The sequence below is a fragment of the Carassius auratus genome, chromosome 48 (genome assembly GCF_003368295.1).
Source record: "Carassius auratus strain Wakin chromosome 48, ASM336829v1, whole genome shotgun sequence".
In the NCBI taxonomy this organism is placed as follows: Eukaryota; Metazoa; Chordata; class Actinopteri; order Cypriniformes; family Cyprinidae; genus Carassius; species Carassius auratus.
Window position 1 is genome coordinate 586,451 of NC_039290.1, and position 21,962 is coordinate 608,412.

A 21,962-nucleotide genomic window follows, 5' to 3' on the forward strand; every position below is an offset into this window, starting at 1 on the left:
ATAGTATTGCATAGTAAGAAGCAATATTTGTTAGTTCTGTATTTTGTTTCAGGGTTAGGGATGTAAATCTCATAGCAAAACAGAGAAACAAATAAAGACATCATTAGCATAGCTGCTGTTGCAACAAAGTAAAATTAATCAGTTTAACCTGCTAACCTGACCCCCCATTATGGGACTCACAGCTGAAAGTATCTACCTAACTTAAAATTGTAACAGTTTCCTACTTCAGTGTGTTACAAACATAATTTACCCTTTGGAGTTATAGACACTGAAGTACCTTGAATTTTTTTTAGCCACACTTAAATATTTTTTATTTGATATTAGAATACATGAAATGAGTCCTGGAGCAATCTAGAAAAATCACGTCTCATGAGTTTCTATTTCAAATCTGAATAAGATATCATGAAAAATGAGACTCCTGCAAAGATTTTTATGAGACTATGTCTACCCCCCATAAAAAAAGGGATATAAAAAAATATTTACCAACTGTAGTGAAGGCTTCTACAAACTATTTAGTCATTAAACATAGCACTGCATAGTTTTTTTTTTTCAATTATAAAACACTAGACAGAAACTTAAGACATCACATAAGTGATCTGAGCACTAGAAAAATACAATAAGAATAATTTGAGTAAGAAAAATAAGAATAATAAGAAAAATAAAAAAAGATTTAACTTTGTATGCCAATTACAGAAAATCCTGAGATTGCTAGAAATGCAGCATTTACAATGAATTACAATGCAAATAAGTGTGGCTGTGCTGATGGCCACTTATACAGATTGTAATAACACAAATGTGCCATAAAGTCAATAATCCACTCTCTCTATTCATATAGATGCATTCATTTTGATAGCCATGATCATACAGTAATAGCGAGCTGATTTGCACTCAAACAGATGGTAATCATGCAGATTCATTCACATTCAACATAAAACACACTCACACATATATAAAAACTGTTAAAAAATAAAACAAACAAAGAAAAAGGCGATCGCTATAAGTTCCGCCTCCATCAGCTGACATATGCGTCAGAGCGCGTCACCAGCCATCACAAGAGCACGCCAGAATTCAAATAAAATGAAAGCTTTAGCATAAGTTCTGCCGGGAAGACTCAATTGTTAGCGTCACTTATTACCTTCTCAATTGTCCAATCACGTTCTAATAATAGAACTGTAAAGGACCTGTGCTTACACTTGTCTGAGTTTGCAGATGCTGAACGCTCCACTCAGTTGCTGGCATTCTGTTGCCGACCGAATATGTCTCAAAACTCGCACTATCTTTGTGATTATTCTGATTCTGATGAAGAAATCGTCCTGCCATCTCCTATTACCTGACAAAACAGACCAGAAGGAAAAGAATTTCAACATCTTCACCCGTTCCCGCAAGAAGAACATCACAACCTGCCAGGGCACCATCTTCACCTCGAATCATCGAATCCACTCATATGAATTTCAAAATCACCTCTGCTATTCAAAATCTCTCTAAAACAGTCAAAGACCTACAATTTAAAATGACTAACCTCGAACAGTCTCTTGCCAGTTCCTACTCCAGCGCAGATCCGGCGATATACTCCTCAGCTATTCCACAGTCTCGTCCTCCTTCTTCTGGATTTAGTAATGACCTGAGCATGCCATTGACTTCAGCTTCCTCGCCACCTTCTTAGCTCACTATCCAGATGCCTTTTCAAGATGTCTCTGCTCCACTGGCTTCTTCAAACTTCAACCTCTCCACAGCAACTCCAGCACAAGAGTTCGGTAGGCGTTTTGTTCCACCAGCCGCTGCAATAGTGTCTATCCATCTAAGAAACAATATCATCCAAGGTAAGGACATTAATCTTGCTACCTTCCTGCTTCCTTCGCCTGCTGCCGAAAGGAAAATGGCTGACTGTGGTGACGAGGCAGTACTTCTAAAAACTTCCGATCCCCGTTTACAACATAATCTCTCATTTGGCGAAATTGTCATTGCATTCAGTATTTACAGAGACATTCTGTGTCAAACCTACCCCGAGAGAAGGGAAGAGCTAGATCTTTCTACAGCTAGATCGCTGTTGGACAGTGTTTTCTCTACTTCCTGTTGGCTTTCTGTAGCTAATCATAGCTCCGTGTAGCTGTTTTTATTTTATATTTTTTCTCTACAATCTTTCTTACTATCACTGTCTGTTTGTTTGTTTGTTTTTTAAGTTGTAAAATATAACTTAATTCACACCATATTTCTGATATTATCGATCAATCTTATCAGATTAACTTTGATCGTTCACTCTTCCGTGACTGCAGTACACCTGCAAAGCGTTAGCACTCGTTAGCTTGTCATTAGCGTTTTCTCCTCTCCTCTCCTCTCCTCTCTCTCGCTCCAATTTTCACAAGTTCATCAAACAACCGCAGTAAGAATATTTCATCAAGCACGGTGAGTAATGGCTTCGCCTACTATCGTTATTTGCACCTCTTGCCACATGTACAGTTTATCTATCTCTGTCGCTGATGAGGGATTCACATGTGATAAATGCAGGGAAATAGTTAGGCTGACAGAGAAGATTTCAGAATTAGAGACACGCAGCCAAACTTTAATTGAGGACAGTAAGAATGTTAGGGCTCTAGATACGGCTTTGGATGCGTCTAGCTCAGGGACTCCTGTACATTGTCCGGTTCCAGCAGAGCCCCTGCAGCAGGGCAACTGGGTGACGGTGAGGCAGCGTAGTCGTGGGTCAAAACACCGCTCTTCTGTTCCGATCAAAACATTAAACAGGTTCTCCCCACTCAGTGATGCACCCACTGAGAAACCTGATGAAAGTGCTCTAGTTATTGGTGACTCTATTGTACGGAACGTGAATATAGAGACACCAGCCACCATAGTCAAATGTTTACCGGGAGCCAGAGCGCCTGACATCTTGGCAAATTTAAAAGTGCTGGCTAATGCTAAACGTAAATACAGTAAGATTGTTATTCATGCCGGCGCTAATGATGTTCGATTTCGCCAGTCGGAGATCACTAAAAATAACTTTAAAGAGGTGTGTGAACTTGCAAGCACAATGTCAGACACTGTAATATGCTCTGGTCCCCTCCCTGCTTACCGTGGTGATGAGATGCATAGCAGATTGTCATCACTCAATGGCTGGATGTCTAAGTGGTGCCCACAGAATAACATAGGTTTCATAGACAATTGGACGAGCTTTTGGGGCAGACCTGACCTGTTTAAAAGAGATGGTCCTCATCCCTCCTGGGGTGGTGCTGCTCTTCTGTCTAGAAATATGGCACATAGTCTTAGTGTTTATACTTGACTAACTGGGGCCCAGGTCAGGAAGCAGACAGACTGGCTAAACCGACCGTCTGCTAGCTGCCTCCCGTCACAGAGGTCAGTTAATTCTCAGCACATAGAGACTCTTTCACCTAGATATCACACTATAGAGACTGTGTCTGTTCCCCGAACTAGAAAATACAAAAAACGTCCAAACCAAGTTAAGGTTAACAATTTAATTGAGGTTCAACAAATAAAAAACAAATGCAATATGGATAAACAAATGATAAAGATTGGCTTATTGAATATCAGATCCATTTCTACGAAAACACTTTTTGTAAATAATATAACTGATCATAATATAGATGTGCTCTGTTTGACAGAAACTTGGCTAAAACCTGATGATTACATTATTTTAAATGAGTCCACCCCCCAAGATTACTGTTATAAACATGAGCCGCGTTTAAAAGGCAAAGGGGGAGGAGTTGCTTCAATTTATAACAACGTTTTCAGGATTTCTCAGAGGGCAGGCTTCAAGTATAACTCGTTTGAAGTAATGGTGCTTCATATAACATTATCCAGAGAAACCAATGTTAATGATAAATCCCCTGTTATGTTTGTACTGGCTACTGTATACAGGCCACCAGGGCACCATACAGACTTTATTAAAGAGTTTGGTGATTTTACATCCGAGTTAGTTCTGGCTGCAGATAAAGTTTTAATAGTTGGTGATTTTAATATCCATGTCGATAATGAAAAAGATGCATTGGGATCAGCATTTATAGACATTCTGAACTCTATTGGTGTTAGACAACATGTTTCAGGACCTACTCATTGTCGAAATCATACTCTAGATTTAATACTGTCACATGGAATTGATGTTGATAGTGTTGAAATTATTCAGCCAAGTGATGATATCTCAGATCATTATTTAGTTCTGTGTAAACTTCATATAGCCAAAATTGTAAATTCTACTTCTTGTTACAAGTATCGAAGAACCATCACTTCTACCACAAAAGACTGCTTTTTAAGTTATCTTCCTGATGTATCCAAATTCCTTAGCATATCCAAAACCTCAGAACAACTTGATGATGTAACAGAAACTATGGACTCTCTCTTTTCTAGCACGTTAAATACAGTTGCTCCTTTACGCTTAAGGAAGGTTAAGGAAAACAGTTTGACACCATGGTATAATGAGCATACTCGCACCCTAAAGAGAGCAGCCCGAAAAATGGAGCGCAGCTGGAGGAAAACAAAACTAGAGGTATTTCGTATTTCTTGGCCGGAAAAGTAACATATCCAACAGAAAAGCATTAAAAATTCTACTTCTTGTTGTAAAAAAAGGTGCTTCCAGAAGTCATAGGTTCTCTTCTGACTATTATTAATTCCTCATTGTCATTAGGATATGTCCCCAAAACCTTCAAACTGGCTGTTATTAAGCCTCTCATAAAAAAACCACAACTTGACCCCAGAGAACTTGTTAATTATAGACCAATCTCGAATCTCCCTTTTCTGTCCAAGATACTAGAAAAGGTGGTATCCTCACAATTATATTCCTTCTTAGAGAAAAATGGTATATGTGAGGATTTCCAGTCAGGATTTAGACTGTATCATAGTACTGAAACTGCTCTCCTTAGAGTTACAAATGATCTGCTCTTATCATCTGATCGTGGGTGTATCTCTCTTTAGTTTTATTGGATCTTAGTGCTGCGTTTGACACAATTGACCACAACATTCTTTTGCATAGACTTGAACACTTTGTTGGCATCAGTGGAAGTGCATTAGCATGGTTTAAATCATACTTATTTTACCACCATCAGTTCGTAGCAGTGAATGAAGATGTATCATATCGATCACAAGTGCAGTATGGAGTACCTCAAGGCTCAGTACTAGGGCCGCTACTCTTCACGCTTTATATGTTACCCTTGGGAGATATCATCAGGAAACATGGTGTTATCTTTCACTGTTATGCTGATGATACTCAGCTCTATATTTCCTCGCAGCCCGGTGAAACACACCAATTTGAAAAACTAATGGAATGCATAGTCGATATAAAAAATTGGATGACGAGTAATTTCTTACTGCTAAATTCAGAAAAAACAGAGGTGTTAATCATAGGGCCTAAAAACTCTGCTTGTAATAACCTAGAACACTGTCTAAGACTTGATGGTTGCTCTGTCAATTCTTCGTCATCAGTTAGGAACCTAGGTGTGCTACTTGATCGCAATCTTTCCTTAGAAAGCCACGTTTCTAACATTTGTAAAACTGCATTTTTCCATCTCAAAAATATATCTAAATTACGGCCTATGCTCTCAATGTCAAATGCAGAAATGTTAATCCATGCATTTATGACTTCAAGGTTAGACTATTGTAATGCTTTATTGGGTGGTTGTTCTGCACGCTTAGTAAACAAACTACAGCTAGTCCAAAATGCAGCAGCAAGAGTTCTTAAAAGAACCAGGAAGTATGACCATATTAGCCCGGTCCTGTCCACACTGCACTGGCTCCCTATCAAACATCGTATGGATTTTAAAATATTGCTTATTACTTATAAAGCCCTGAATGGTTTAGCACCTCAGTATTTGAATGAGCTCCTTTTACATTATACTCCTCTACGTCCGCTATGTTCTCAAAACTCAAGTACAACAACAATTTGATAATACCTAGAATATCAAAATCAACTGCGGGCGGCAGATCCTTTTCCTATTTGGCGCCTAAACTCTGGAATAACCTACCTAACATTGTTCGGGAGGCAGACACACTCTTGCGGTTTAAATCTAGATTAAAGACCCATCTCTTTAACCTGGCATACACATAACATACTAATATGCTTTTAATATCCAAATCCGTTAAAGGATTTTTAGGCTGCATTAATTAGGTAATCTGGAACCGGAAACACTTCACATAACACCGTACTTTCTACATCATTGGAAGAATGGCATCTACGCTAATATTTGTCTGTTTCTGTCTTATTCCGAGGTCACCGTAGCCACCAAATCCAGTCCGTATCCAGATCAGAGGGTCACTGCAGTCGCCCGGACCCAGTACGTATCCAGACCAGATGGTGGATCATCACCTAGAAAGGACCTCTAAATCCCTGAAAGACAGCGGAGACCAGGACAACTAGAGCCCAGATACAGGTCCCCTGTAAAGACCTTGTCTCAGAGGAGCACCAGGACAAGACCACAGGAAACAGATTCTTCTGCACAATCTGACTTTGCTGCAGCCTGGAATTGAACTGATGGTTTCGTCTGGTCAGAGGAGAACTGGCCCCCCAACTGAGCCTGGTTTCTACCAAGGTTTTTTTCTCCATTCTGTCACCGATGGAGTTTCGGTTCCTTGCCGCTGTCGCCTCTGGCTTGTTTTGTTGGGGTCCACAGCGATATCATTGACTTGATTGCAAATAAATGCACAGACACTATTTAAACTGAACAGAGATGACATAGCTGAATTAACTATCATTTTGCATTATTGAGACACTGTTTTCCAAATGAATGTTGTTCAGTGCTTTGACGCAATGTATTTTGTTTAAAGCACTATATAAATAAAGGTGATTGATTGATTGATCTTTATGTAACTATGATGGCGGACTTCAGTCAAAGATACAGGGAAATTCAATTTGATGAGTTCACAAGTCCTTTTCAGCCAAATCTGCCACCTTTAACTCACTTTTTAATTAAAGACTAGACTTGTCAGTTACAGACACCGAACTGCTCATCCGCCATTTCAGAGGCCAAAAAAGCTTAGCTTGCACCATTTGCAGCGCTCACGGTCCCACAAGGCTTCATTTTGCCCTAAAGCTTTCGCTAGCAATGGTCCAGCCGCTGTCCATGGTCCTGAAAATGTAAGACTTTCTTCAAACTTCAGAGGTTGCTCAACTGCGGCTGTATTCAATAGCATAACTCTTTGCATTCAATTTAATGAGGCTGTTTGTTCTTTCCCACTATCCCGCTTTCGTTTTCAGATGTTCAGACGGCTTTGCCCCCCCCCCCACCCCATCAGCAACTATGTTAAATTAGACGATTTGCAAAGATCAGCTAGACATTACATGTCTAAAGGAGTTGCTCCTTTAACGTTCAAAGCTTACACTTCCACTTGGTCTTCTTTTCTAATGTTTTGCTTTTCCTTTCAGATTCCTTTATTCCTACCCTGGTTTTCTCGTTTCTCATTTTTAATTTTGAAAATCACAATTTAAAAATCTCCTCAATTTGCAATTAACACTCTAAAAATGACTCTTCTGGTTTTGGTATTTCCATAAAAATATCCAAAATTAGCAATAATTTCTGCCCCTTCTCATCTAAGATTAGATTCCTTAAAATATGCCCCAGATCCTCAGATCACTCACCCCTATTCTCACTCTCTAACGGAGCTCCTCTTTCTAAAACCTGGTTCAAATCTCATCTAGTCTCTGTAATAAAAAACTGTAGTCTATCCCCTTCCTGGTATACCGGACAGTCGTTTAGGATTGGAGCAGCCACTACAGCAGCTATCAAGATCCTGGGAAGATGGTCTTCCTCCGCATTCGAGTCTTATATAAGAACTTGCAGTAATAATTCAGGGAAATTCCTATAAAACTACTGGTGGTGGTGCCATGCTCTATCTATCTGTTGATAGTTCAGTTTGCATAACTCGTGCTATGAATTAGTTGCGTTGTTCTGTGTCACCTCATCTTCGCATGGCTTTATCGGCCTCTTGTATGTCGCTGCCTAGCTTTTCGCGCGTAGCAGCATGGCCCTTTGAGGCCAGGTTCATGTGGTCTCAACGGCTCGTAGCATTCTCTCGCCTTGCTCTCATGTCTATTGAGGTGGTTTAATCCTTTGGCTCAGTGTGGCCTCGTCTATGTGTGGCTCAGAGTGGCTTTGTCTATGCGTGGCTCAGCGTGGCCTCGTTTATGTGTGGCTCAGAGTGGCTTTGTCTATGACTGGCTCAGCGTGGCCTTGGCTATGCCTGGCTCAGCGTGGCCTTGTCTATGAGTGGCTCAGCGTGGCCTTGGCTATGAGTGGCTCAGCGTGGCCTTGTCTATGATTGGCTCAGTGTTGCTTTGTCATGAGCGGCTCAGCGTGGCCTAGTCATGTGTGGCTCAGCGTGGCCTTGTCTGTGAATGGATCAGCATCGCTTTGTCATTGTGGCTCAGCGTGGCTCTGTCTATGTGTGGCTCAGCATGGCCTAGTCATGTGTTCTACCTTACGGGGGTCAGCTGTGCCCCTGTCTTCATCTTCAGAAAGGAAATGCTGAATCCGTACCCTCAGACTGCTAGTTACGGACGGGGACTACGCCAAATACTTATCATATATATATAGCTTGCTGGGTCATTAATAAATGCATGATTTTTTACAATATCTTCTCCGTGTCTTTCTGGTAGAACTATCTTTCGCCTATCTTTCATTCACTTTTTTTTTGATGGATTGTCTCATTCTGTTTGTGACACTGTACGCTGCAAAATCATGCCATTTTTTACTACCAAGATGCAGTTTCTTAGCGTGAGTTATTCCATAACGGACACAAACAGTTCTGTCACTGAAGAACTGAAACGTAAACAAAGGAATTATGATCCATATTACAACGTTATTGCTTTGTTGGACTAAACGTGCTCCATGAGATCTCATTCAGTGGACCATTACCTTTCTAACTAAACCAGGATTTACAGCTGTGGATGTGTTTACGACTTGTTATTACGACGAATCTGGTATGTAATGCGTTTCAATTATTCATGTTTTGATGTGTACTGCTTACACAAATCTAGCAAATACATTCTTTATAAGCTTTCCATTGAAAAACAGCAATCTGTCATTGATGCTTGAAGCTTATATCTTTATAATGATATATAGTTTGTCAAGATTAAATTTGTGGGCGGGCGTCCGGGTGCAAGCAGGTTAACCCAAGCTAAAGAAAAAGAATGTGCATTTGATCAGAGACAACTGCAGGTAACAAATTATGAGATGCATTATGTGAATTCTTGGTGAAAGAGATGTGTTTTTAATCTAGATTTAAACCGAGAGAGTGTGTCTGAACCCCGAACATTACCAGGAAGGCTATTCCAGAGTTTGGGAGCCAAATGCGAAAAAGCTCTACCTCTATCACAATCTAGCAGGAGTGCCTGTGAGCTTCAGTAGAGGGCACTCCACTAAGGACTCACTCAGGACTCATTTAGAACTCCATTTCCTATTCTGCCTCATTCCTGGGACTGATTGCATACACACACACACACCTGCATCTGATTACACACCTGCAGCTAAGAAATACACCCATAAGCAGCACACTCATGAAGTCTTGTTTAGCCCCATCTAGCATTTCTGAGCGTTTTCCCTCCATTTGTTCTTCCTGTGTCTGATTTTGGATTGTGTTTTTTACACAGATTGTGTATTCCGCCTTTGATTCTCTGCCGCCTGCCCCGACTTCTGCTTGTTTCTGTTTTCGATTCTGGATATCCGTGACATACCTGATGCCGTTCCTGATTCTTGCCTGTCTGACCATTCTTAAATGAATACAGCAATTGGATCCGAACGTCTCTGACTCTACGTTTCAGAAGATTTCCCCATACCAGGATCCAGCAGAACTTCCAGAGCCTTGTCACATCTCAGCCGAACTTCCAGAACTCTCGTCCTGTCCTGTCATGGCCATGAAGGCCATCCACCAACTCATTGTCTGTCCTGTCACCGGCCATGGAGGCCATCCATGAACTCACCACCTGCCCGGTCACGGCCACGGAGGCCAACTACCATCACATCACGGCCACGGAGGCCACTATTGACCTCTATATGTTCTCTGTTTCAGTCCCACCTGACCAGACTTGCTCTCCTGTGCCATGAACTCCACTGTGGTGGCCCTCTGCTATGCCCTGGTGGGCTTCTGTCCTGTCTGCATGGCTATGGTGGTCCTCTGCTCTGCCCTGCCCTGGTGGGCTTCTGTCCCATCTGCTCGGCTGTGGTGGTCTTCTTCTCCACCCTGGTTAGCATCTGTCCCGTCTGCTCAGCTATGGTGGTCCTCTGCTCCACCCTGGTGTGCTTCTGTCCTGTCTTCTCAGCTGTGGTGGTCCTCTGCTCTGCCCTGGTGGGCCTCTGTCCCATCTGCTAGGCTATGGTGGTCCTCTGCTTCGCCCCAGGGGGCTCCAGTTCCACCAGCGCCACTCTGGTGGGCTCCAGTTCAACCTGCTCCACCCCAGTAGGCTCCAGTTTCACCTGCTCCACCTTGGATTCCTGCCCTGTCAGCACTGCCTCGTTCCACAGTCAATCCACTTCCACGTGGACCTGGCCCTCCGTCCCTCCCCCTGTCCCGCCTCCGCTTCACTGCCCTCCAAGACTGTATAGAGCATTTGGATCTATTGGATCTCACTTCAGCTAGAGATCGTTTTTTGTTCATTTATTTGACATTTTTCTGGTTTAATCATGAAAGATTCAAATTATTAACAAATAACAGTTTCTGTTCTTTACACCATGACAATAACCATTAATTTAAAGAAACAAGTCTACTTAACCTTTCGTGTCCTCGTTGATACATAGGCAGTGGTCCTGACACAATGATCATAGCCATGGGTGTCGGCATCTTGATCAGGCTCCTGAAGTTCCTCTTCAGTGTCTCAATCTGCCGAAGCATGGTGTCATTTAATTCGGCGTTGACTGCTCTGGGGCTCTCGTCAACCTTCAGGATCACAGGTATCTGCACAGAAACATCAAGAACACAAGCTCTAGGGAAACAGTGAGTGCGCACTTTACCTTTGGCTAACATAGCACAGACATTTCGGATGATGGAGAAGATGACGATCACAGCGTCACATTCTGTCTCAGGGAGGGGAGCGAAACAGTCCCAGGTGGAGATCTCGAAGACCGGAGGGGGAGAAGTCGGATATACCTTTCAGCATTGATGGTGCCTTTCCAGATGTGTAAGCTGCCTATGCCACTCGCGCTCATTCAACCCCATACCATCAGAGATGCAGGCTTCTGAACTGAGCACTGATAACACCTTGGGTTGTCCTTGTCCTCTTTATTCCGGATGACATGGCATCCCAGTTCTCCAAAAAGAACTTCAAATTTTGATTAGTCTGAGCACAGAAAAGTTTTCCACTTTGCCAAAGTCCATTTTAAATTAGCCTTGACCAAGAGAAAACGCCTGCGCTTCTCGTTCATGTTTAGACATGACTTCTTTTTTTATCTATAGAGTTTTTGCCGGCAACGGCGAATGGCTGGGTGGATTGTGTTCACCGAAAATGTTATCTGGAAGTATTCCTGGGCCCATGTTGTGATTTCCATTACATTAGCATTCCTGTATGTGATGCAGTCCTGTCTAAGGGCCCGAAGATCACGGGCATCCAGTATGGTTTTCTGGCCTTGACCCTTACGCACAGAGATTGTTCCAGATTCTCTGAATCTTTGGATGATATTATGCACTGTAGATGATGATAACTCCATACTCTTTGCAACTACTTTCTGATATTGCTCCACTATTTTTCGCCGCAGCATTGGGGGAATTGGTGATCCTCTGCCCATCTTGACTTCTGAGAGACACTGCCACTCTGAGAGGCTCTTTTTAAACCCAATCATGTTGCCAATTGGCCTAATAAGTTGCAAATTGGTCCTCCAGCTGTTCCTTATATTTACATTTAACTTTTCCGGCCTCTTATTGCTACCTGTCCCAACTTTTTTGTAATGTGTAGTTCTCATGAAATCCAAAATGAGCCAATATTTGGTATGACATTTTAAAATGTCTCACTTTCAACATTTTATTTGTTATCTATATTCTATTGTGAATAAAATATAAGTTTATGAGATTTGTAAATTATTCCATTCCTTTTTTACTCACAATTTGTACAGTGTCCCGACTTTTTTGGTTATTTTTTGTATATTTATGTTCAGTACTTGGCATAGAAAATGACATATATATATATATATATATATATATATATATATATATATATATATATATATATATATATATATATATATATATATAGCCATTACAGTTAAATTACTGAACCTAAACATAGGAGCCTGATAAAAATGTTAAGTTTATAAGAAAATTTCAGACAGCACATAGAGGTTTTTGCATCCAAACATTTCAAATAAATAAACTGATATTAACTCAGCTAGTTATTTAAATTAGAGAACTTTATCATCCAAAGGCAGCTACAATACATACATTTAAATCTTCATTTTGTCAATAGACCAAACAGCAGATGGGCTGGATGAAATGCAAATTCATTCTGTGCAGGTGGCGCTCAAGGAACAGCAGTGATGCATTGTTTCCTTGATTACAGCTGTAAACACATGCATTATACAGAGGCAAGATTGAAGTAAAATGCCATCTAAACTGTTTCTTAAGACAGTCAGTTCCCCTCAGAGATACATTTATACTTTGCGCATCATGAACAGAGAGCTTGCTCTGTCTGCTAATGTATTTTCTCTTCTTTGTGTCTCTTGCCTCTGTTAATGCCGTTTACAGACTCTGAAATAAATAAAAAATATCTGCTTCCAATTTATGGCCGATAGTCAATCCGTGCATCTCTGCTAAAATTCCAATATTAAACTGCTTTTATTTTGGTGGTTTGTCAGCAAATAAATAAATGCGCTGCATGTTTCAGAGTGAAGCACTGCGTTTCATGGGCTGCACTCGAACACATTACCCCTTCACTCTGTAAACTGCAGCACATATATTAATTTCATTAAATTGCAACCTTTGCAAAATGACTATGGCATTCAGCCATAGTGCAAATTTTTTTTTTATAATAATCAAAAATTGATTATTTTGATTATTTTTATTAATCACTCCGCCCAAGTAGCCACTCCGCCCAGGTAATGTTAGCTGTGCTCCTACACCTAGTAAGAATATAGTTCCCAGTATTTATACGATTAAAAATAATCTCTGTCTCATATAGCCTTGTTATTTGTACATGCTATGACTATACAGATCACAACATGTAAATAGGAACATGTTTGTTTTATTTTGTCACTTATTGGGATTACTATGCTACCATTATCCATTTACATCCAGTCTTTGTGCTAAGCTAGGCTAGCGGTGGGTGCGTCAAATAACACTTACAGAACGCACAGAAATGAAAAAGATATGTATGGACTTATCTAACTCTGGGGGATACTGTGAATAAGCTAAAGTCCCAAAAAGTCGGAGTGTTCCTTTAATGAGCGAGGATTCATAACTAAACACTGAATTAAACCTCAACAGACATGTCTGGGATTGTCTAAATTTCTCACTACTGCAAAAACATGCTGTAAACAGGAACATTTCACATTCTCCACAGCTCAAACTCAAAACAATGGAGCTTTAGTGAAATCTATTTGGAAAATAATATTATTTCAGTGCAGTACCAACTGAGGGTGCTCTTGCTTTCATTTCAGCGTGCTAATATTTAAAATTGACTGTGATTGACCTTTTTTTTAAACAAGAAATTACCTGTGATCAAACTGTCAGGAACCTGCCCTGACAGTCTTGTCTTTGTTCAATGTTTGTTTTGTGTCTAAGCACATGGTTCTTTCTCTGTTTGTGTCTGCCACGTGCTCCTCTTGTCTCACCTCCTTGTTTCCCCTGGTCACACCCCCTTGTTTAGCCCATGTCTGCCTGATTGTTTTCACCTGCTCCTCGTGTGTGCTGCTCCATGTATTGGGTTCCCTTTCCTTGTGTCTCTGCCTGATTTGTTTTGCTGCTTACCTGTCTCTTGGTTCAGAACTTATCCCTTTGATCTAGATCATTATTTTTGATCTATTATTTAGTTATTTTATATACTTTTTAGACTTGAGCTTTGTCTAGTTTAAAAAGAAAGAAAAGAATGTGTATTTTTTTGCATTCTAATCTAGTTTTGTTTCTCATTTGATTTAGATTTTCATTTACTCTTGTTTTGGGGATTCCAGTTTTGGATCTTGTGTTTTGTGTTTTTTTATTGTTTTTTTTTTTATTTATTTTTTTATATTGGATTTATTTATTAATTATTCCCTGGCCACTGAACCCCACTGCCTGGATGCAGCTCACCTCTCTAACATGTCTCTGGTCCCATTAATCTCTAGTTACGGGTTACGGGTTTCCTTAGTGTCTGCCTGGTCCTTCTTGAACTGTCTCTGTGGCCATCCCTCCTGCCTGTATTGTTGTCTGCCCTTCTGTTTGAACTGTTTCACTGAAAATTCCCCCAACTGTTCCAGTCTATGTGTTTTTGTTAATAAAATACCCTTGTCTGCTCATTCTGCATTTGGGTCCCATTTCTTGCAGATCCCTGACACAAACATTATTTGGCGAACTACCGGTTGAAGACCCTTAAAGACATTTGATTCTATTATTCAAATTGATGGATAAGCAATATTTAAATGCCACTGATGTTGACAATCGAAATAAACTCATTCAACTTGAAATATTCCTAAAAAATTCATCATTATATTGTCATCTGTGTCCACAGGTTTGGACTGGGCACAGAAGTTTGCAGGTACAATGTGACTGACAGCAGTATCTGCCAATACACCAGTTTGAATAATACTTGTTTATAATTTTATAATCTGTATTATATGAACATGTTTGTTCTGAAGGTGACTGATAATGTTTATTCACTCATCTAGTGGATGTGACTCTGGATCCTGATACAGCTGGTCCATATCTCATCCTGTCTGATGATGGAAAACAAGTCAGTGATGGAGATATTGAGCAGGACGTCCCAGAAAACCCAAAGAGATTTGATAACATTTGTGTCCTGGCAAAGGAGGGACTCAATTCTGGGAGATTTTACTATGAGGTGCAGGTGAATGGAAAGACTGGGTGGGATTTAGGAGTGGTCAGAGAATTCATTAACAGGAATGGAGATATTACACTAGCTCCTGAGAATGGTTTCTGGACTCTGATTCTGAGGAATGAGAATGAGTATGTAGCTTGTGATGATCCACCTGTATCTTTCTCTCTGAAAGTGAAACCTGAGAAGGTGGGAGTGTTTGTGGATTATGAGGATGGTCTGGTCTCTTTTTATGACGTGGAGTCCAGATCTCATATCTACTCTTTCACTGGTCAGACTTTCACTGACAAACTCTATCCATATTTTAGTCCAGACCTTAATGAACGAGGTAGAAACTCAAACCCACTTATCATCACACCTGTCAATAACAAATGAGATGATCAGTAAATTTCCCTGAATTATGGAACATGAAATCTGGAAAGATTTACTATACAATGGCCGTTCTTGTGGGGATATATACAGTATATATATATATATATATATATATATATATATATATATATATATATATATATATATATAGTATGCATATTAGTAATATCAGACTGGACCATTAAAACCCTACACAGGATTTTCATTTCCACAAATGGAAGCTAATTTCTATAAATACTGAAATGTTTTGACCTGGTGCCTAGATTACAGTTTTTTGTTTATTTTACATTTTGTCATAATATTTCATACAAATAACTGTCTATTGGCATTTTCTTTTTCTCTATATTTTATAACTCTTTATTTTATATCTCTTAATTATTATTGTTATTGTTACCTTTAATTATAGGTTTGTCTGCACTGTGTCTGTACTTGCTGTACAGGAAGCTCCTGACACCGAGATGAATTCCTTGTGTGTGCAAACAATAATAACAATAAAGCTCTTTCTGATTCTGATTCATAACCTCATACAACCTCAGTTCCGAAAAAATTTGAGACACTGTGTAAAATGTAAATGAAAACAGTACAATGATTTGAAAATCTCACAAACCTATATTTTAATTTACAAATCTCAGAGCGCCATCACGGCTAACCCGGAGTCTCTGTTTGTATTGCGCCAGCAAAGGGCATGATATCAGAGAGTGCCCCATCCGTGCCTTGGTGAGTTTGGTTCAGCCAGAGAAACATATACACATATACACTACAAAAGTTAAGTGATCGTCCCATAATTTCTCTGTTACAGTGTTTGCCCTTCTCGACTCTGGGTCAGCCGGGAACTTCATCTCAGCCCAGATCTGCCAGCAGTGTAACATCTCGAAAGAGCGCATCTCACAGAGACTAAAAGTGCAATCAGTGACAGGAATACCCCTAAATCACTTGTCGACCAACATCGCACCAGTGAAATCACTCTCACAGTGGGTATTCTACATCAGGAGAGAATTAAACTTCTGGTCCTGGAGAATTCCACCAGAGACGTGATCCTTGGGAGGCCCTGGCTTATCGAACATCACCCGGAGCTCTCTTGGGACACTGGAGAAGTGAAACGTTGGAGTAATCACTGTTTCCCACATTGTTTCCCTGAAATGCCGGAACCTCATTGTCCTCCTATGAAGGTATTCAGTACCTCAACAGAAAGTCCTCAGGATAATGTTTCTGTCTCTATCCCTCCAGAATATGCTGAATACAAAGATGTCTTCTGTCCCAAGAGAGATTCAAAACTACCACCTCATCGGCCATGGGACTGTGCGATTACCCTTCCAGGTGAACCAGTGCTAAAAGATAAGGTCTACTCACTCACCATCCCGGAACAAGGTGCAAATTCTCCTGCTGCTTCAACATTTTTCTTTGAGGCAAAAAAGGATGGAGGACTTCGACCCTGTATTGACTACAGAGGGTTAAACGCCATCACCAAAACGTTTCGCTACCCACTTCCTCTCATACCAGTGGCGCTAGAACAGCTCCGTGGTGCTAACATCTTTAAAGTTAGATTTACCCAGTGCCTATAATTTAATCAGAATATGTGACTGTGACAAGTGGAAGACGGTGTTTGTGACCCCTACTGGCCACTGGGAATATTTAGTCATGCCATATGGCCTTATCAAAGCACCGTCCATGTTCCAAGATTTCATGCATCCCATATTTCATGATCTGCTGAATCGCTAATAACCAAAGTTCATGTCTCTCCAGGCACTGGTCATCTCGGTATCCATCAAACCCTCTCTCTGACTGATTTTCTAAGATGCTGAGACTGATACCCCTTAAGGGATTACTGACTGCCATGGAAATTGCTGAACTTTTATTCCAACACATGTTCAGATATTTCGGCATCCCTGAGGACATTGTATAAGAGAGGACACAGTTCATCTTTGGAGTGTGGAAATCATTCTTCAAACTTCTTGATGTGTCCATAAGTCCTCAGGTTTTTTTTTTCCCCCAGACCAACGGCCAGACATAGAGGAAGATCCAGGAAGTGAGTCGCTTTCTCCGAACCTTCTGCCATAGCCACCAGGACTCTTGGAGGCAGTTCCTGACATGGGCCGAGTATAGGGACGGGTACCAAAACCCGGTATTAAACTGGCCCCGGGGCTAAATTATGAAAGACCGTAGTATCAGTAAGATCTGACGGTATCGGTTCTGCTTTCGGTACTGGGGAAAAAAAAAATAATGTACTATGTATTTTAGCTTAATAATGTTGTCGTGCACATTTAATCTCGCCAAACATTTCTAATGTGCGATCATATTAAGAGGTTTGTCCGTGAGATCTGCATGAACTCTCATGCGTGCCGTGGAGGCTGTCTGTCAGTCTCACACACACACACACACACCACAACGAGCGCACGCACATGTATTAACTGTACGTAAACTGCTGCTTAATAATAAAGAGTGACGATGGCGAAGAAATTTGCTTAATGTTATCGTGCATATTTTATCTTACCAAACATTTTTAATTTGCGATATTATTAAGACATTTGTCTGTGAGATCTGCAAGAACTCGCATGCGTGCCGCAGAGGCTGTCTGTCAGTCACACACACACATACAAGAACGAGTGTGGTACACGCATAACAGTACGAAAACTCCCGCTTAATACAAAGAGTGACGATGGCGGAGAGAGCAAAACGTTCCAAAGTGTGGTTATACTTCACTAGAGTTAATGCTGACAACCCTCGTTGTCATAAGTGCAAAACAATATTTGCATGTAAGGGGCGGAAACACAAGCAATCTGTCAAAGCATCTTTCAAAAGGGCTTTATGTGTATCGACTGCCTAGCTAGCTCATCTCTGGTTGTTGCCCCATCTACGTCAGGCATGTATGCTAAAATCATGTTGAATCAACGTTGTTCACGTCATTAAAAATAAATGTAAAATTTCCCTGGTTTGCTAACCTTATGTAGAAATTCTGTTGATTTCTTTTGGGAAAAATGAGAATGAAATCAACATATTTTCTACTTGTTTTTAAAATTCCAAACAAGGAAAAATCAGTATATAAATGTGAACATTTATTACATTTATTACTTAAATGCACAGCACCTGTGCAGTCTGTTTACAAAATAGCCAATTGCCACATTTTGCAACCTTTTTATTATATATATATATATATATATATATATATTTTTTTTTTTTTTTTTTTTTTTTTTTTTAAGCTGCAGCTTCTATGAATCAACCAACTCCTCCTAACACCTAAGCCCATTATTAATTTTACATAAAAAAAATAAAGAAATGTTAATTCTGTTCTCAACTTGTTCTTAAAAAAACACACACACACAACACAAAGTACTGATAAGAATACAGTTAAAGTACCGGACCATTAAGCAGTTTCGGTAAGAGTAGTAATACCGTTAAAACCTTAACGATACCCATCCCTAGCCGAGCATGCACAGAATTCTCTTCGCCAACAGCCCACCGGCCTTTCCCCCTTTCAGTGCGTGCTCTGCTACCAACCGCCCATGTTCTCATGGACTGAGGAACCCAGCACTGGTTCAGAGAGAGCAAGAGGGTCTGGCACTTCGCACACCATCTTCAGGCAGCTGTCCAACGCCACCAGCGGCAGGTGGACGGCAGACGTGGCCTTACACCCAACTTCAAAGTTGGGGACAAGGTCTTGTCTATCGACACGGAACATCTGTCTCCACCTGCCCTGTCGAGGCTGAGTACCAAGTACATTGAACCATTCATCATCAAGGAGGTCAATCCGGTAGCCTTCCAGCTCCGTCTCCCTCCCCACTACTGGATTCATCCGGTATTTACCATTTCACAATTCAAGCCATATCACTCACCTGTCACTTCAGTTCCTCCAGAAGTGGTGAAGAAGCCCCCCCCTCTCTGGACAAGGAAGCCACGGTCTACACTGTCCGGCAGCTCCTGGACTCCAGGCATCAAGGTGGACTGCTGGAGTACCTGGTAGACTGGAAAGGATGAGGTCCAGAGGAGCGCTCTTGGGTACCCCGGGACGACATACTCGATCCAGAGCTCCTGCGGGACTTTCATCTTGCCCAACCTGGTAACCTGATTAATTTGCAGTACTGGTCACTCCTCATTACGCACTCACCACAAAAGCCACCAACAAAGACACTGTCCGGTCTCGTCTATGTTACCTGGAGTAACGGTGTGGACTAAACCTGACTCTCTCTTACCTCTTGGAGGATTCTGTCGTCTTCATCAAGTGGATACTTTGGAAAATCAACTACCTTTTTACCTCTGGTGACTTTGGAGTGTGTCTGTGTGCCTGCGGCTTCTCCTTGGACTGCCATTCATCTCTCATTTGCCAGTTAATCCCATCCTTCCAATAAAATGTCCTGGCTTTCATTTAATATCTGTCTCCGTTGTCGTCTGTGTGTGACACTGCCAATATAGATTAAAATAAAAATAGAACTTGCATAAATGTTGCTAGAAATATGAAAAATCTGTCAATACTGATTACTAAAAATAAATATTTACCCAAAATCGTAAATATCTCCCAATACAAAATAATAATATAAATAAATATTGCCCAAATATTACATTTCTGCCAATATCAATTAATAAGTAAATATTGCCCAAAAAGTCAAATATAATAAATATCTCCTGATGCATCAAATATCTGCAAACAGCAAAATGAAATGTCTACCAAAATTGACTGGTTAATAAATAAGAAAATCAACTAACAAACAAATATTGCCTGAGATATTAAATATCTGCCACTGCTGGTAAAAATATAGACATAATCACCCTGTAATATGACTATATATATTACGCATCCCGGACATGTTTTATATGTGCTTTAATATTTGAGGTTTATTTTCCAGCAGCAGAAAGAGAAAATGAGTAGAAAAAGAGTTTTGTTCTGAGTGGACATAATTTAAACATTTAAGTGTAAAATGTTTACTGCAAGTAGAAAAAAAAATCATTCACTTTCAGCACCAAAACAAAGAGACCGGTGAAGCACTTCTAAATGTCTGTAGATAAATTTATTTCAAATTTCAACATAAAACACAGTTGATTTCACTCTGAGAACAAAACAAAGCATCTCTCCAGAGTGAGACGAGACTAGTGAACATGAAGTGTAGACGTGTAGATGAGTGACGTCTGTACACCAGCTGACTTGTGTTCGCCAGTGAAAACTAACATCTGTACAAAATATTGAACATGTTAAACAGCACACGTCACAACCTGCTAGTCATTACACGCATGTTAAATAACCATTCAAAGAAATAATTCTCCAAAGTATTCATATTTGTTCATAATTCACTCACCCACAGGCCACGAAAGATAAAGAGGAGTTAATTTTCAGAAGATTCAGAAAAATGGAAATCAATGGATGTTCTGCAGTGAATGGGTGCCATCAGAATGAGAATCCAAACAGCTGATAAAAACATCACAATAATCCACACCACTCCAGTCCATCAGTTAACATCTGGAGAAGACAAAAGATGAAACAAATCCAGCATTAAGACGTTTTTGGCAAAAATAAGAGTACATAATCCATAATAACACTCCATCCAGTGAAAAAGTGTTCTGGTCTGAATCAGGAGAGAAATCTGCACAGATCAAACTGAGTTTAAACAGCTTTAAACAAATATGTGGGTGGATTTTGATCCGAGAGACAACAGGAGATGCACTTTTTCACTGGAGGAAGTGTTATTATGGATTATGGACTATTTATTTTACTGTAGTACATCTTAATGCTGGATTTGTTTAATCTTTTGTCTTTTCCAGATGTTAACTGATGGACTGGAGTGCTGTGGATTATTGTGATGTATTTATCAGCTGTTTGGACTCTCATTCTGACGGCACCCATTCACTGCAGAGCATCCATTGATGACACACTGATACAATGCTACATTTCTCCAAATCTGATGAACAAACTGACAAACTCATCCTAATCTTGGATGGTTCTAAGGTGAGTGAACTGTCAAATAACTTTTTGGTGAACTATTGCTTTCAAGTGGCAGTATGTGAACAATAATGTCTTGGTGAAACTTCAGTATAAATCCAACTGAAAAAAAATGGTCAGTAGGCTAATCATTTTACTATATATATATATATATATATATATATATATATATATATATATATATGTGTGTGTGTGTGTGTGTGTGTGTGTGTGTGTGTGTGTGTGTGTGTGTGTGTGTGTGTGTGTATATATATATATATATATATATATATATATATATATATATATTTGGGCGTAGGTTTAGGGGGGGACGCTAGGTACTAGTCGTCCCTATCAATATTTTGAGATGACAAATTTGTCCCCACCAATATTTAGCGAGCTCCTTTGCACTGCTATTTGGATCGATTCTAACGGCCAGGACGACGACAGTACAAGAAACGCCGTAATTTGATTGGCGGCGGGGTATCTGACAGACTACACGCGCGGGCCGGGTTTGCCCATTTTTGTACTTTGTGGATGCCACCCAAGAAGAAGAAAGGGGACATAAGAAGCTTTCTCATAAAGCAGAGTCAGAGTGTAATTAGGCAAAATAACTAGCTAGCCACAAAAAAAACTAGCAGTAGTGACTGACCAGGCTTTCAAATGCATATTCTGTGGAAAATAGTATTAACTGGTGATAGTATTACCCAGATAGAATGCTACGTTAGCAAGTACCTG

The 21,962-nt window shown here is 40.3% G+C and overlaps 1 long non-coding RNA gene across 1 annotated transcript; it reads right to left on the reverse strand.

Moving 5' to 3' along the window:
- Nucleotides 1–1,008: 1,008 nt before the first annotated feature.
- Nucleotides 1,009–20,725, reverse strand: LOC113065413 (uncharacterized). The gene is made up of 5 exons (XR_003279019.1): nucleotides 20,605–20,725; nucleotides 19,150–19,714; nucleotides 10,706–10,887; nucleotides 1,520–1,798; nucleotides 1,009–1,330 (listed from the first exon to the last, which is right to left on the reverse strand). It is a non-coding gene; the product is annotated as an uncharacterized LOC113065413 (long non-coding RNA).
- Nucleotides 20,726–21,962: the final 1,237 nt, after the last annotated feature.